Raw genomic sequence first — 13,664 nt, 5'->3', positions numbered from 1 at the left:
ACACTAATAGCTTCAGTCAGTGCGTTAACAGTCAAATTCCTGCTAATGAGACTACACAAATGGCTTCTAAGGCTTCTATAAAATCTTGCGTTAGATGAATGTAAACTAGATCTTGCTGAAATTGCCGGTTTAAAATCGTAATGATTTAAGCAGCAAATGATTTAGAGATATAATGTCGATTTGTCATGCGCGTTATAAAGTGCATTAGTGAGCAAAATTTTAAAATGAACTTAGGATGTCAGCTTCTAGAGAACCTCGTGAAACAGAGGGTGCCTAGTGGAAAAAACAAAACACAAAGAATAATAACGGAAGACTATGGCATAAGAACGGGATTTTTTGTCTTTTTCATATTCTAAACTACTACAAATTAGAGTAAGAAAAAGTATTGTATATATTTTTAGTATAATCAGTATTTGATTCTTGTCGACCAGTTCACGACACTCTTTTTTTGTTTTCAGAATGATATAGCAATACTCAAAGTATGGATTATAGAGTTTTGCCAAAAATTCCGAGGTTTTGTATTGTTTACTCCAAAGTTATATTATGTATCCCTTATCATAAGATCTTGCCGGTTGTATTTCTCTTCCCCCCATCTTTATTATGAGTGTCTATCGGGTATGGTCAGGATCGGCGAAAGGGTTAACCCAAACCGTCGTTTTTATTTTCTGAACATACCAGGTATACACGCGCATCACTTGGTCGGCACTACAACCGTACTGGGCGTACTCATTCGGTGAATGAGGACAGGGGGTCATTGGATCTGGAAGGTCTTCTAATGGTACGGGAATACAGGGTTTCAGATACATGACAAGGAACTGGTGGAACGCTTTCCGCAAAATAGATGCCGCCGGTTCCCCATAGGTAAATAGGACAGAAACAATGAGGATGCGGTGTCTCAGCTCGGCAGAGGCTTCATCCATATAACACTCGCCTTGCTCATATCCCACCGAATGCAGCAGTTCGTACAGCCATATTGTTATTTGCTGGGAAGCTGTCAATTGGTCGTACGGAATGATGGTTTCAACAAATAATTAAGAAGAGGTACGTCTGGTCGCTGAACCGCGGAGGCATCAATAGGACTGACAACTCCTTAAGGATCCAAGCTTCGGGCGCTAGCTGAATGCTTTCTGAAGCCATGAAATAGGCAGGAGCCAGATGATACTTTTCGTTCGTAGTTTCGTTTTCTGCTACGTTCGCGTCAATCTCAATTATCTCGGACTCTTCTGCCGGCTTTGCCATAATTATTTTTAGAGTAATCTAGAAGTAAATGGTACTACTTCGTGTCTTGTGCTTGCATTGCTTTAGGCTTAATCTAGACAAATAATTTAATAAAAGTAATCGTTATTTCAATTTTGTTACTATTCATTTCTACTAATTATATATATATATATGTATATATATATATATATATATATATATATATATATATATATATATATATATACATATATAAAGTCTGATCCTACCAGTACGGTTCCCTCCAGTGCTCTCTAGTTTTTTCACTTACTCTTTTGGTTTTTGTGAAGATTGAACCTTAACTCGGCTTTCTTCTGTAGTAGGTCTCCCAGATGGCATAAGGGGCTAGAGCACCCTTAGGGGACGTTGAGAATAATTTTGCTGAGTTTGCCTAGTGTAGGTGTGCCAGTTAAAATTTCCGTTAGTTCTATGACTTTCCCCTTGCGAGCGCCTTGCTAGGGCCTTGTCTGTTAAGGGAGTTCCCGAGACATGAGTGTTAGCCCAAAATTGGGCGCTTAGGTGCTTCGGCCTTCCACATCTGAAACATTTCAAGGGTCTATGATTCTTGGATTTTTCTACTATAAACGGGGGCAATCTCAGTGGGGTTTACGTGTAGGTGACGTTTTCGAAGTTCGGGCTGTGGATTGGACATAGGCCAAGCTAGAAGTTTGTGCTCGTCGCATCTGCGAATGAGCTCGCGCCTCTTCATAACGCTCGAGACCAATTTTAACCTCTTCCCCAGTCTCGCATCCCCTTTCGATGAAATAGCTGAGCGCATCCGCGTGCAATCCTCGTAATAAATGGTGGAACTTAGTATTATGAATAAGTTTCCTCGGGTTACTTCTTTCGATTATGTAAACTGGCGTAGCTATTGGAAAGCTTGTCTCTATTACCGATTGCCGCACGTAGCTTAATCTCGGCGTCCTCAAATTTAGTAGCAGATTGTAAGTCATCGCAATGTAGGTCATGTAGGACTGTAAGTCATCGCAATGTAGGACTGACATTCTTTTCCGGCAAATAATCTCTACACAGAACTAAATCGCCAACCTTTAGCTTGATTGGTTGCCTATATTGATCTACCCTTAATTTAGTTCGTTGTTGAGCTCGCGCCATAGCTTCTTGAGCCAGGCGGCGTGTCAAGCACAATTGTTTCTGGTGGTCTTGTACTTTGTTAAATTGATAGTGATTATCCAATTGGTTTGGAAATCTTGCTTTCTGGCCAAAAACTATTTCGTAAGGAGAATATTTTCTAATGGGAGAGGTAGAAATATTATATGCGTAGGCGCATAGCCGCACATACTCGGCCCAGCGCCTCGGCTGTTTTGCCGTATATTTTTCAGAAAATTGGTAATAAATGAGTTGAATTGTTCACATAAGCCGTTTGTAGAGGGTTTAAACGCTGCGGTTAGTACATGTTTTATGTCGAATAGATAGTTAAACTCTTACATTAAATTCGAGCAAAATTTTGAAGCTTGGACCGTCAGAATAGTTTTTGGCGGACCGTATCGTAATTAGCTCATCTAGAATGGCTCTTGCTACGGTGGGTGCCTTCGTGTTTCGTAAAGGTACTAATACCGCGAAATGACAAAGGTATTCGTCCATGACTAAGATACACTGGTATCCGGCACTTCGGTGAATTGGTCCCAAAATATCTAAAATCCATCTACTAAATAGTTCGTCCTGCACGGGTGGAGGGTGCAAAAAACCTGTTTGTTTTCCCGCGAAATATTCACTTTTTGACACTCGTCACAAGAGCGGGCATATTGCTTGGTAATTCTTCCCACATTTGGGAAGTAGTATCGTTCATTTACTTTTGAGTAGGTTCGAGAGAAGTACGACTGGCCTCTACAAAGAGGCAAAGTATGAGCTTCTTATAGAACCTTATTCACCGCTTCGTCTGGCTCCACTAGCTTGTTAACACTGTCCATAGTTCGATGTAATACACCGTCGATTAAAAGTTTTGATTTTAGCGTACGATCAGTAGGATCAGTTTCCTTTTTCTGAATAATTTCCCTTAGAACGGGATCCTTTTGCTTTAACACTATCTTAATCCCAAACGTCAACTGATAGTCGTTTACGCAGTCCTCTTCGTGGCCATACTTAGAGGACAATTCCTATTGTATTGGACATCGCGACATGAAATTAGCCGTCCCGTTGTTCGTGCCACTTACATGTTCAATTGTAAACTGATATGGCTGCAAAGGTATCGCCCATCGCATTAATCTCGAGTTCAGCATTTTATTGTTTTTGAGGCAGCAAATGCCACAAGCATCTGTCCTCACAATAAAGGGTCTATCCGCAAGCAGGAAATGGAAATGGAGGGATAGTTTTCGTTAAGTTCAGAGCCTCCAGTTCTGGAGTCGAATAGTTAAGCTCAGTTGGGCTCAACGATTTAGAGAAATGGGCGATCGGCTGCTCCATATTGTCCTCTTTAACTTGAGCGACGAAACCTCCGATACCATCCTGGCTCGCATCGGAATAGACAATTACGTCTTTCGGGAGGTCAAAATTGGCTAAGATTGTTGCGGAGATGAGACGCTGCTTAAGGGTATCTCAGGCAGTTCATTCAGTCTCCTCAAACTCAAACTTGACATTCTTCTTACTTAAGGCTATGAGTGGTTTTGCTATCCTTGAAAAGCTCTGTACATACGTACGATAGAACGAACAAAGTCTTATAAATCTCCGAATGTCTTTTAAGGATTTTGAGAAAGGCTCCTTAGAAATGGCCTCAACCTTAGCGGGATTCGCACGAATACTGCGGCGACCCGCTACGTGACCGAGAACAGAGGCTTCTTCATACGCGAAAAAAACTTCTTAGGGTTCAGTTTCAGATTGGCTTCTCTAAGTAGGGTTAAGATAACCCGTGTCCTTTACAACAATTCTGGGAAGCATGGACTAGGGCAAATAATATCATCCAAGTAAACCATTAAGTATTGCCATTTTAGGTCAGCTAGGACCACATCCATCATATTCTGGAAGAGAGCAAGCGCTATCGGTAGATCGAAAGGGAGACTTAAGAACTCGAGCTTACCGCTGCTACAAACAAAAGCAGTCTTTTCTATATTGATAGGTTTTATAAGCATCTGATAATACCCCGATTGTAGGTCAAGCGAGGTAATAAGCTGTGTGTCATTTAGGAATGTTAGGAACTAATCTATGCGCGGAATCGGATACAGGTTTGGTTTTAATATTAGATTAAATTTTCGATAGTCGATTCAGAAGCGATGCGTATTGTCCTTTTTAGGCACCACCACGACGAGGCTGGAGTATGGACTCCGGCTCCGTCGAACAATGTTGCCGTCCAGCATCTTCTGGACCTCTGCCGCAATTATTTCTCTCTGTTTCGTAGTCTTCCTATAGGGGGCTGAGAAACAGGAATATCGGTTGTTACTTCAAGCGGGCATATAAATTTGACCAAGATTTTTCCCAGGCGAAGACGTCTCTAATAATTTGTCTCGTTCGTGAGGTTCTAAGTGTGGTCCTATATTCAGAGCTGTGCCTAGCTCTTCCTTAGTGTGGGGTAACTTCTGAGGTGCATCAGGTATTTCCTCATCATCTCTGTCTTCTTTGTTAGTAAGGCGTATATTTTCGTTAACTATTTGGGTTTCTTCAGGCGGAGATTCATGAAGAAACTGCGCCTGGGGAATGAGCTTCCCCAGATACAGAGCACGTGGCAAGGTTTTAGTCCGATCTGCTCCTGTAAATCCGGCAGATGAATCTTGCCATTTACGGTGAAAACGAGACCCCGAGGGATCATGCAGGAGTACCAGTATTGGACTCCATTAGAGGGTATAAATTCCCACAATTTGAATTCCAAATTTCGATCTGTAATGTCTATGTTGTAACACGTGTTGAGTGGGACTCGCATGTTAGTAGGTAAATGTATCTTAAAGGCGTTATCAGAGTAAAGTTTGACTACCTCCTGACTAAGTCCAACAATCGTTTCTTGCGAGTCATTATCGAGGGAACTTTGCGAATGGACCTCTAACGAATGGGTCTCAGTACGAGGTGCCTTCTCGGTAAAAGACGGTTCGCGCACTGCGGTTCTTTGACCTGTCAAACGGGCTGGAAAGCTCCCATAAGGCGCTTTCCCCGAACCGTTGGTGACGGTGATTTTAGGAGGACGGGAGGGAGATCGTTCCGAACGTCTTGCTTTTAAAGGAACAGGCTTATTCCTTTTTCTTCTACCATGGCGGAGTGAGGAACGTCTATGGTCTTAGCAATCGAGCTACTAATTTCCAGTTCCTGAGCACTGGGCATTCTGTTCCCACTACCGCAGCCAGAATCCCTTCCCTTTCTCCTCGCGGGAAGTGGCCTCTTCAAAGCTCACTAGCCTTAGGGGGAACCCGTTCGATGGTTCCCAAGAGCGTAATGATGTCCGAGACCTAACAGGGGTACGTCGGACATTCTCCTCCTTTACGTTTGGGAAGGGGGTGAATGTCCATCCTGGAAAGTTGGAGGGGGTCTGGTTGGAAATCTGCATCCTAGAGTGCAAGATTCGAGCAGGGGGGTCTGCAGGAATCGTTGTATGACAAACATAGCTAGTTTCTTCTCTTCTACGAACCAAAGCTCTTCTACATGATTTACATTCCTATCCGCGAGAACTAAGTAATTAGGATGTATAGCGAAAACATATTTATGTAGGAAAGCAGACCCGAAAATTACGTCGTACGAACAAAGGTCCATTATAGCCATATCGAGGTATTTTCCACTAGTGGTCTTGAAATGATCCTTAAAATAACACACAACTATGACCACCGGTAGGTAGGCCGAAGGCCCAGAACCTTCTCCTTGAATTCGCACCTAGCCTTTCACTCGGTCCGACACGGGTAACCTAGGTGGCAAGTATTTACTAGATACCAATGAGACAGCCGCTCAAACAGGTTCCCTACATTACATAAATAAAACATCACACAACATGTAAATGAAACAAAAACGAGTCTATTGCCCATTTCAGTAAGAAATGTATAGTATTAGATGCCCAATAAATAATATGTATCAGTATGGATTTGAGATTTGTTAATATTTCCCTCTTAACTATTTTGTCATGTATGAAAAGTGCTCAGGGGCGCACCTAATGTTCTCGCAGACCTTGCCGTGCAGGAGGACTCACAGGCTCCGGGGGTCCATAAAGAATAAGAGAAAGATGGATTGAGGGGGAACAAGGATTAGGAAAAAACACTTTTCTACGGGGCCCTAATACCCGTATTAATGATTGCTCTCCCAGAAAAAAATCTAAGATACGGCGCTGGTTATACCTATGAAGTGTATGTTATCTTGGTTTATCACAACCATTTTGGATAGGGCTTCATGACGATCTCACATTTTTTTCACTTAAATGTCTTAATAGCTCTCATTATTATCACAGTTTGCCAGAGTCTATCTTACAAGAATGCCCTGAGTTTCATGAAACGTTAGCCGTCATCTTACCACGAACAATCTCTCATGAGTATTTTGCGAATGGGCATGAGGTGTGTCGGTGTTTTCAAATCGGTGTTTTTTCAGGTACAAAGTATAAGTGTTCTTAACAGCTAGAGGAGCTGGGCTCCCGACTCAATCACCAACGAGTTGAACTGAAAAGTGAGACGAGCTAATAGCTCATCCAACCGTGCCGGCTTTCGCCGATGTTTCATTCCAACCAAGCTGGCTCGAGCCAATATCTAACCTGAGTAGAGACGAGCCGAGCTAATGGCTCACTGCAACCGAGAATGCTCGAACACATGGCTGCCCTGAGTCTAGCTGAGCCGAGTCGAACCGAGGCTGTGGCTCATCCCAACCGATCCGGTTATAGCGAATGGCTCACCTTTGCCGAGCCGAACCGAGCCAATTGCACATTCCAATTAGCCTAACCTTAGCTGTTGACTTAGTTGTACCGAGTCGAAGTTCAAGCTGATCCGGTAGCTCAGGGATGGACCCGAGTCGGTTGATACCACTATTTCCAACTCGATAAAGCTTTCGCACAGCTATCGTGAAGAATTAATCGATTTAAACGGTGTTTAGTAGTTTCCATCGGTTCAGATGAGTATGGTCATGTTTTTTGCCACTTCTTTGGTTGTGACTGGAGTACTTTAAATCATATCCTTAACTTTAAGTCTTTTTCTGAGCATAAAGAAAACCTACTAAGAAAGGTGATACATTTTCTTCTATCGATTGTTAAAACCTAGGAAAGCAAGATAACCTAGAATACACCCGAGAGGTACAAGTAGAAGGCAAGCATATAGTATATTCACCATTTGTCAACATTTATAGACAAAACAGCTATATGGAAAATATAACGAAAAATGCAACATGAATTTTTTTATGGCAAATTTACTTTCAAAAATAAATTAATGCGTTTCTTGAATTTAACGAAATATTACCTTTCACCAACTATTTTATTACTATCTATTGTTAAAACAATCAAGGAGCTTAAATGAAATACCGGATATCACTCCCGGACATACGAACCACATTAAGAATTGGATCAGTACTTTACTGCGAGTAGGCAACATAAGTAATGAATCAACATACATTAAAAAATATGTTTTAAAACGTCCACCATGATTTGTAATAGTGAAATAATTAATAACTATATATTTAGTTTTGTATGTAAAATTAACCTTCAACTGATATTGGAGGACTAATATTACAAATAATTATATTTGACTTTTGAGTCGCTCTAAGTTTGAAATACATAACATTTATTGAATTGGCGATTTAAAAATAGTATTTTATTGTATAGTACCTATGTTACACATAGAAACTACCAAATTACAGTAAGCGTATAGTAATAATATGGTTAGATCTCCAATCTTGTCTGTGATAAAATGTAGGTAAAATAAGTCAAGCATAAGTGATGTAGAGCCGTTTCGCGAACTGATTCTCTGGAATGAAGTCTAGGATTTTTGCCCAGAAGTGTATCTTGGTTGTTAAATACATTTGTTTATACCATTTTGCAGAGAAGAATGTTTTCCTCAACCTGTAACGAACATAACATAACGCTTTGTAGACAGTATGTTAAGATTACGCAGGAGATTTTACAATTACAATATAGGCGACACATGTATACATTCCAGTTAACCATCTTATGTGCACATTTCATTTAGAAAGTGAGATGAAAATTCAACCTCACATTACTACTTCTTCCATTTAGCACCTGATGTTACAGTACTCAAAAGTTTTACAATCAGAATAAAAAAGTATCGTTTGGGACAGAATACAAATATTAGAAAAGTAATTGTATTCTCATGTAAACATTACGAGTTTATAGTTCGAAAGTGGTCTATAACTATATTAATTTTATCTCTGAATTAATAGCTGTCTTTAATTTCGAAATATATATGTACATTGTTTTACAATGCTTTGTTGTAATAGAAAAATGAAAAAAGAACAATTTTAACTTTTCAGAGATATGCAAATGTGCAAGCATGCGAAAATAAAACATAACTTTAGAAAGGTTTAAAATTTTATAAAAAAGTAGTTTATAATTGATGTTCTCTTTTGTTCTATTCTCTTTGTAGAAGTGTTTTTACAGAACGGTAAGTGATACTTTCGTTCATATATACTATTTTAAAACTATTGGAAGTCGTACTTACTAGACAAATAGTTAAAATAGAATAGAAATTTAAAGAAATGTTTTATTTATTAAAGTAAGATATTGGGGTTATGAAAACTGTATACATACGAACGCCATCGTTGCACATTGTAAAGATACTTTGTGGCTTGCACACACACACACACACACATATGCGCGTATATATATATATATATAGATATAAATAGATAAATTGGTAGATAGATAGACAGATAGATAATTCTATATTCCATTAATATGTTTCTACTATATATATATATATATATATATATATATATATATATATATATATATATATATATATATGCCTAGTATTCTCTCATGTACTTGAATAATTTTAATTGAGTTTTGTCCTGGGTTTAATTTTATTTTTATTATTTATTTCGGGTGTTATATGTGTGTTTGTCTGTATTTTTTCTTTTCTTTTTTTACATATGATCCTGGTCTTATCAATTGCCTTTGGTACTTCTAGCAACTTCGAGGTGTGAATATGAAGTATTTTTTTATTGCGTTATATTGACATATATTATACCAATACGCAATTCCCATTATATTCAATGTAAGTTTTACATTTCCGCAATCCTTGCCTGTGTCTCCTTTATGTAAGTAATTGCTCTGTGCCGATAATTATACGTATTCTTTTCAGACGTGTTCTTTGGCTCATAGCCTTAACGCTTTGCATTCACATATACCTAATAATTTTCTGAAAATACATATACTTTACAGATTCAGAGAACATTTACGTTCTGAGTGAGGTATTGCTATTCTAGGGAAACTTTTTTTCCTTTAGCTGTTTACTTTTCCCTGTGTGCCTGACCAAGGGCATTTATCGTCTTTAAAAATAAAAAACGATAAGTTAGAATCTACAGTTATGGAATTCAGACAGCAGTTGCTGAGGAATCCTGTATATATTCAGAAAGCCTCTGTTCAGTTAACAAATATCCAGGCAAAATTGCGTAAAAATTTTCAAGAAATGGAAGTTTTTTTTTTTTCAAAACATTCTTGGATCAATCACCATTTGTTTCTAGGACTTCAAAAAAATTATCAAATAAGGATAAATTGGAAGTTTTTCCGATCTTGGAAAATTATATCAGAAATCGATGCACATTTCGAAAATATTAGAATTTCAGCATTATCAAATGTCTATTCAAAACTTCGAGCAGAGAAGTTATATTAGATATTTTGAAGATCGGGCCCCTTATGAAGTTCTGCAAGCTTAGCTTCATACTTCGCAGAAGTCTATGTCTAAACAACGTATGATTTTGGCCATTCGTGCTAAAGAAATTGATATATAATATTCGTTGAAGTTACTTTTGTGCACTATTACTGAGAATAACATTTTTTGTGCATTTCAAAGTGCCACTTAGAGAACAATATGTGCAGTTTAAGTTATTTTCGTTTAAAGTCATTCCCTTTGGTTATCGCAGTCAAACATGTTCAATTCGTATTTCACCCATTTATGTTATTTTTCAGGGTCATAATTTAGCCCTACAGATTACTGGGTCAGATCCTTTGTCATGTAATTTGCAAGTTTTGCATTTATGTAAAATTCCATCACTTGTTCTGTCTACCTATTTAGCGCAATGTTTATATAAAGAATATTTAGGTATAACTGTGCATGATATAGTTTCATCTTGCTCTTATATCTGTCATGGCAATTCTCAAAGCCAATTGCTGGAATTACATCCTCATATTTATGTGTTATCTCATTCGCCTTCTACTGTTCAACTAGTGACTGGAACAAATACTAAACTCATAGATATTACATATAAAGCTAAGTATGGTTCGATTATGATTAAATTGCCTTACGGTACGACATTAAGAGTTAATAGCTATTTATTTGCGAAAGCCGTTTACCCTTGTTACGAAACAGTTACGCCTACTGTGGCTCATTTAGTTCCCGCTTTCTTGTCGGCTAATAGTTTTATTCACCTTAAGTAGAAATTTAAAACGTTTGAAGTCTTTAATTCCTCGAACTAATTAAATCTTGTTTGGCACTACTCAGTGCCTTATCTCAATTTATCTGTGTATTCTGGTGCATCTTCGGTTCCTATACACTAATTTATTATAGAGACAATTTTATATCTATTTTTGGTGGTGTGGAACATTATTTTGACACTAGCTTTAGATTAATTTGTATATAAACAATGATTTTCTTGTGTACTCTTTGTATGAAAAGCGCTAGAGCTGAGTCAACGTCTTTGGATCAGGATGTGTTATGGATTATTGTTCACTTTGTGGATATTTTGTTATTGTTGTTAGCAATTTTTCTGGTATTTAAAAATTATAAGAGACGCTCCATGTTATATCGAAATCCTCAAGATTTTAGGAGTGCTATCTTGTCATTTCCTCCTCCAACTACTAGTGAAATTAATAGAACTAGTGTGCATCCTTCGGCTTCAGTTTAATATTTACATGAATATATTACATTTTATTACTATTTATTGGAACTTATTGCAACCTGGGATTAAGTACTATTATTAGAGAGATATTTATGAGCGTTGGTATAATGTCCTTTTTTAAAGATTGAACAGTTTTATTGATTATACATTTATATAATGGTTATTAACAATTCGTTTTGGCATATGAAACAATTTAGTATTTTTATTTTATTTTTGAAGAATATAAGGATTGTAGTTTACTTGTGGAGATCGTTGGGTGGGTTAAAATTTGCATCCTTCCGGGTCAGATTCACTTGTCAGGTTTTATTAACTTTATGTTTTATGTGCCCTTTTCAAGTATTCTTGGAAAGTGAAGAAACATGTAGAAGTGGATTAGTGTCGTCGCTATTGTATATGTATTACAGTTATAATTGTCGTCGACATGCACTATATGTATATCTCGTATGAACTTTTGATCTTAATGATAATGGAAGAAACAACGATAGAAATACAACATAATTTGTATGCTACGACAGATCGTATTTTATCAACATTATACGAGTAAACTGTGATTTTGCTAGTTTTTAAATTTTTGCCTATTTCTACGAACAAACATCTTAATTTCCATGTTTCGTCTGGACCTATTCTGTCTTCGCTGATATGGACTGCAATGGGGGAATCTACGCCTCATCTTTGCTACTGAACATGGAAACTTCTCGCCTAGTAGATCTGGGTTATGGTGATCTTTGATGTTGTTGACCAGTCTTTTGATACTTCGCCCCGAGCAGTGTTTCCACATCGGATATTTTACTTGGGCATCTACACTTTTATCCCGCGTTGGATTTGGGGTAGTTTGGTGGTAGTTTGTCGTGTCCTATTTTTCTTGTCTGCAAAATCGAACATGGACGGCAATAAGTCTATTTCTATGGACATCGTGAAGATTAAATCCTTCATGGTACAATTTTGTAAAGAATAATAGAATCACTCATTGCCCCTCGGTTTTGTTCCGCCAACATTCTGAGGTATTCTATGAGTAATTATCTAGTAATGCGTAAAATAATAAGCTTTGTTTTTCATTAGAGTAAGAGCTACATTACATACTTTACATTGTGGCGTAATTACTTTATCCAGTATTTATGATTTATTAATAAAAACTTTAGTGCAAGGCTGATTTTATTTCAATTAATCTGATTTTTCTTATTTCTTCCCTTTGCTTTACAATACATATTAAGTAATGTTTTAAGAAAGGAAGGCCAAACATAATGGAAATATTTTTAAAAAAAATTGCTTGAGCATCACACATTTTAATACTGGATTTCTTTCCGTATGTTTTGGCCTATTTATTCATCAATGTATATAGAAATATTGCTTTTTCTCATTTACTTATTTTTTGTAATACATATATAGGACTTATCTTTCGTGCCACGACATTGTCATTTCTTTGCCTAGTCATTTTAATTTAGTTTTTCATTTTTATCGGCTTTATGATGTCGTCTCTCTCGCTCATTTGGGAGGTTGTTGTCTGCCTGGATGAATGGATTCTTTCATCAACTATCACCTATGCCATCTAGTGGAGATCTTCTGAACTCCGATGTCTTGATTAAGTATCCTTTTAAGTAGTTTTTTATCGTTAATGTTGAGTTGTGAGAAAAATATCATTTTATACTTACATGTGCTTTTTAAGTTTCTTTTGATGCCGATGATTGTTCTAGATCCTCCATGTATCCAGATAGAATCATCATTTGCGGAAAGGACATGTTACGATACTACACCTCTGAGGTCCCTGGTGCGATTCCATCAGGACAGACTTTGGATATACTACATCTACTTTTCTAGATTACATACTTTTATTTTCTCTTTCTTCTGAAACTTCAATTTTGTACTCTCAAGTTTCCTGGAAGCATTTGTTTATATCTTTTTGTTTTATTAAAGATAAGTTCAGTAGCAGATTCCCATAACCTTCATTCTCTCGTGCCCGCGACAAATTGGCCGTCATTTTTAGGTTTCGTGTGCCTTTCTTCTCAGAGCTAAAAAAAATGTAACTGAAGGGGGTGTATTCTCTATTTACATTTCCGACCTCTAGATTATGTGCGGTTACACTCTAACCAGCGATTACTTCCGCCTCAATACAATCCCAAAGTTGGTAGTGGAGGGTTGACTGCCAATGCACAATCAGCTCGAGAGAAAACGTGATTTTTTTGTTTCGCAATTACATAAAAATGTAACAACATCTCATTGTTTTTCATTCGGTTGTTCATTTTTAACTGCTCTTATATAAAAAATAATACAAGAAAACCATATCTGTACGAGTTAACATTAGAACGAATAAATGGAAACCTGAAAGTTCGTTCTAAAATTTCGGTGGCTCAGTGGTAGAGCGTTAAATTCTGGTGCTTGGGGTTTCGGGTTCGATCCCAGACCCCGTCAAGTGAACTTTGTTAAGGACAAACACCGTGTGCGTTTGTTTTCTCGGG

Source organism: Thermobia domestica, chromosome 9, assembly GCF_964235325.1.
Source record: "Thermobia domestica chromosome 9, izTheDome1.hap1.1, whole genome shotgun sequence".
Lineage (NCBI taxonomy): Eukaryota > Metazoa > Arthropoda > Insecta > Zygentoma > Lepismatidae > Thermobia > Thermobia domestica.
This window is presented reverse-complemented; position numbering follows the sequence as displayed.